Consider the following 4,320-nt stretch of genomic DNA (forward strand, 5'->3'; position numbering starts at 1 on the left):
CCCAGTTTGTATATTAGGTTACTTGTCCACTTGACTTGTTCCTGTTAGACACGCTAGAGAATCGGATTAAAAAGTGCCTCACGTTCATTCTCCTCCTCTGAAGCAGATGCGAGAACAACAACTTCCAGGACTTCCAAGGACAAACAACCCTAAAATTGCCCTCCTGTGAAAAGTACTAGGCCCTCTGGGAAAAATGTATATTTGTCTGCTACTTTGAGCAGAATTTTAACCATTTGAAAAGTCATTAAAGATAGTAGACCTGGATTGATTTCTTGGTCACAAGCTGGAGGGAGGAAGGAATGATAATTTTCAAAAAAGAAATGTGGAGGGGAAGTTAAATAAGCAGTGTTAATGCCTCTTTCAGCAACTAGTCATGAGAAACAAAACACTTCAGACAGAAAAGCAGGCATTCAGACAGAAAACAGCACTGCGTTAAAACTGCGTAAGGCAACGTTTTTCAAGCCAAGGACCCCTAACTAAAATAGAGACAGGGCAGGGACCCTCTACTACGTACGCATATTGTATAAATTGAATTTGCATAATAAACTGGGCCTACAATAACGTGTAGGGGGACCTAAAGACTTTTTTTGTATAGAACATTAAGCTACTAATAATTGTATGCATGATTTTATAAATCATGTTTTAATGTTAAATATACATGTGGCACAGTGAATCCTTAGGATTTACTGTAGCTGTGGATGGCCTTAGTGACTACCTTACCTATAGGCCAGTAAGAAGCAAGGTTATTATAGTTTTGCATTTTTCATTAGTTTTTATTTTTATTGTTTTCAAATTTAGTTTAGTTTTAATTAGTTTTTAAAGCGGTTTAGTTTATTTTTTATTTTTTGAAAATGCTTAGTTTTAGTCTTTTTTGTAATATGGGTTATTTGTCAGGGGATTCAAAAAGATCAGAAAAAGTATTGTGTAATAATAACTCAACAAAAACATCATACAATTTTAGAAATATGTATTCACAATGTATTCAACAATAACACCAGTACATAAAATGTAGCCTACATATGGTCATAAATATTAGGAATGAGCGAGTACAGCATTATCTGTATCTGTATCTGTTAACCATATGAATTATCTGTATCTGTATCTGTATCTGTTAACCATATGAATTATCTGTATCTGTATCTGTATCTGTATCTGTTAACCATATGAATTATCTGTATCTGTATCTGTATCTGTTAACCATATGAATTATCTGTATCTGTATCTGTATCTGTTAACCATATGAATTATCTGTATCTGTATCTGTATTTAACCCGGAAGTGGGTCGGGTTGTCTTGAAATGGGTGGGGCTTTAACCGGTATGTTATTTTAAGCATGCAATTGATATGGGTTGATCAGAAATTGTTATATTTATTGCTGATTAGAAAACTATTTACATGACAGCATCAGCATTGAGCTTCAGATCAATGGTTTTGATCACGATAACAAACAAACTATATACAGAACAAGTTTTGCAACAATGAATACAACACATGCGGTTGCAATTATGAAGTAAAATGTAATGAACAAGAGTTTTCATACTTAACATAACTTTCTTTTTTTAACTTTTAATTTTTTTATGATCAGTGTGATTTTTTTTTTTTTTTTTTATTTCCACACCAGGTATGTGTGTGTGTGTGTGTGTGTGTGTGTGTGTGTGTGTGTGTGAGTGAGTAAGAGAGAGACAGAGAGAGCGAGAGAGAGAGAGAAAGAGAGAGAGGGGGGCGGGGGGGACTGTGTTCTACGGATCAAATAGTCCGACGCTGTTTTTCAGATCTGTTTAGAGCCAGCTGACGGTTTAAAAAAGAAAAAAAATCTCCGACAGGCAGAGACGCAACGCGAGTCGCATTCTACCAAGCACCACGTCTGAACAAACCCCACGTTTACCAGAACTCTACTGGTTAATAAGTAAGTACTACAAACCGAAGTAAAAAACAAACCTGAAGCTGAAGAAACCCTCAACGTTAACGGAATAGACCCACGAACCTGAGTGACTGAGGGAGAGACAGAGACAGAGAGAGTTGTTCTGTGTGAGTGAGCAGAGCGGGACACAGCAACACAATACATCTGTATGTGTATAGTGGAGGGGCGCTGTGACGACTAGCCTATCACAGAACGCAGACACAGTCAACTACCCAATGAAGATTTTTATTCAATCCGAGCACAGATATTGACTCGTATTACTCGTATAATACTCGTACTCGTCAAAAGTGCTTTATCCGTACCGGATACTCGTTTCAGCCGAGTATCCAGCAGCTATCGGGTCGCCGATGAAAGCCTTCCTGTAGTGTTCTCTGTCCTGCTGTTGTCTCTGTCATGCTGCCTGGCCCTGTATCCATATACCCATGCCCGTAACGATACCGGGGTTAGCTTCTGTTTCGGGGAAAGGGGGCGTTGCGTTCTCCTTTACCTTGTTAAGGTAAGCTAGGTTAGCCTCCTAGCTTGTGTGTGCTTCTCAAATGTACTTTCAAATTCGTGTGATTTTTTTCCCTGTAATAAATTGACCACACATTTTACCACCTTCCACTGCAAGGCGCTTTTATCTGACACAGTCATAATCAAATAGGACTGCCGCTTTCTTCCGACTTTCGGTACCGCCATGATGCCAGGCGAGAGGCACGGAGCCACGGACATGTTGTGTTCAATTTGACGTGGAATGTCGGAATTTCTGGGTTCCCAGTCGGAAACTACACACGTCTACGGGAAATGTCATGGTCGGAGAGATATAACGTTATTTGCTCTATGAAAGATCAACAAAGACGAAAACTAAGGACATTTACTCGATAATTTTATTTTATTTTAGTTAGTTTTGCAAACAGACATTACAGTTTTAGTTTAGTTATCGTTTTTTTGTAATGCCTCGTTTTTATTTTTATTTCAGTTAACGACAATGTTTTTTCCCACCTAGTTTTCGTTATTTCGTTCGTTTTCGTTAACGATTATAACCTTGGTAAGAAGTGGGTTATATTTGGTCAAATACGTTGAATTCATGTTATGACTTTTGAAAAAACTTTCAAAAATTAACAATAATTTGGAGGCCCCCCTGCATTGACTCTGAGGACCCTCTAGGGGTCCCGGACCCCCTGTTGAAGATCCCTGGCGTAAGGGATTACATTGGTGAGGGAGTGTCGTCTAAGGTACTGGTGAGACATCCAGGAAGTTCAGTTTAAATAACATATTAATGCGTTTAAAGGCTTATTAGACACTACAACACTGGATACTCACAGACAGGATTTTACAAATCTGGAAAGTTATCGCAGCTGCAGCTATTTTATCTTTGATCACGACGATTGCCAGGTAAACAGCACAAATGGGGCATTCGCGCTACAAAGTTATCTACCAGGAATGTGTGCTTGCATGCATTTGATTGGCCACAGTAGTGGCTCACAGAAAACGTGGAGTCAGATTTAACTTTTTTGCCAGACAACTGTGCATTATTTTTGCAGGAGCCCCATGTGTGGCCACCCCTACCGCATCGATGGGCGCTAGCGTTAGGCATGCATTATGTCATGCATGGCTGCTGACGGTCTGAACGTGCCCCTAACCCCACTCTGCTTCAGTTTGTGCAACAAAAAAACAACTATGCTCAGCCACCTTTCCCTCGATGAATAAATATTTAAAAACAATAAAACATTGGTGTTAAGAGAAATTAACACATACAGTTTGTGGCCGGAATTATTATGTTTTCAAATGTCAATGATGCAAGTCGCCAACACGGTGGTACAATTCTACTTCAACGTCCATTAAAGGCAGGGTTGGTAACTATTTCCAATATACACTTTTTTTTACATATTGTTTGAAATGATCTTTACACCCTGACAGCAATAAATAACTAATGGGCTCTGAAAAAGGAGTGAAAAAGATCTGTCATCTAACGGCCACCAATCACTGCCTTCGCGGTCCGCTTGGAAAGAACCAATGTAATGCCTCTTTGCCTCGCTGCGCTTACTCTACCCATCCCGTGTACGAGCATGAGCTCAATGTGTGTCGTAGTAGTCAGTAGTCATGGTTGTTTTAAACATTTGGTATGATAACATTAGGTGTTTGCTTACCGGTAAATGAGACATGTAGTGAAATTGCGGACCCTTCTCTGCTCTGAAGTAGCGATGTAGCGCATATGGGTCAGAGCCCCGAGGGCAGGGGTTAGATGGAGCCCTGAGGAGATGCTACTTTCAAATCAGGATACCTTTACAACATTACCAACTCTGCCTTTAAACAACAAAACTTAATATTTTACCACACTTCCTACATTCTACACTCTGCCCAAACTAAACACCATGCCACACACACATAAAGAATATAAGTGAATGCTGTCTCCCTCAC

General features: G+C 39.6%; 1 protein-coding gene across 1 annotated transcript in view; it reads right to left on the reverse strand.

Moving 5' to 3' along the window:
- Positions 1 to 4,320, reverse strand: part of LOC116052396 (neuronal acetylcholine receptor subunit alpha-7-like) — a 35,333-nt gene that overhangs the window by 19,539 nt on the left and 11,474 nt on the right. The gene's annotated exons all lie outside the window — the stretch shown is intronic.

The sequence above is a fragment of the Sander lucioperca genome, chromosome 1, assembly GCF_008315115.2.
Source record: "Sander lucioperca isolate FBNREF2018 chromosome 1, SLUC_FBN_1.2, whole genome shotgun sequence".
Taxonomy (NCBI): Eukaryota; Metazoa; Chordata; class Actinopteri; order Perciformes; family Percidae; genus Sander; species Sander lucioperca.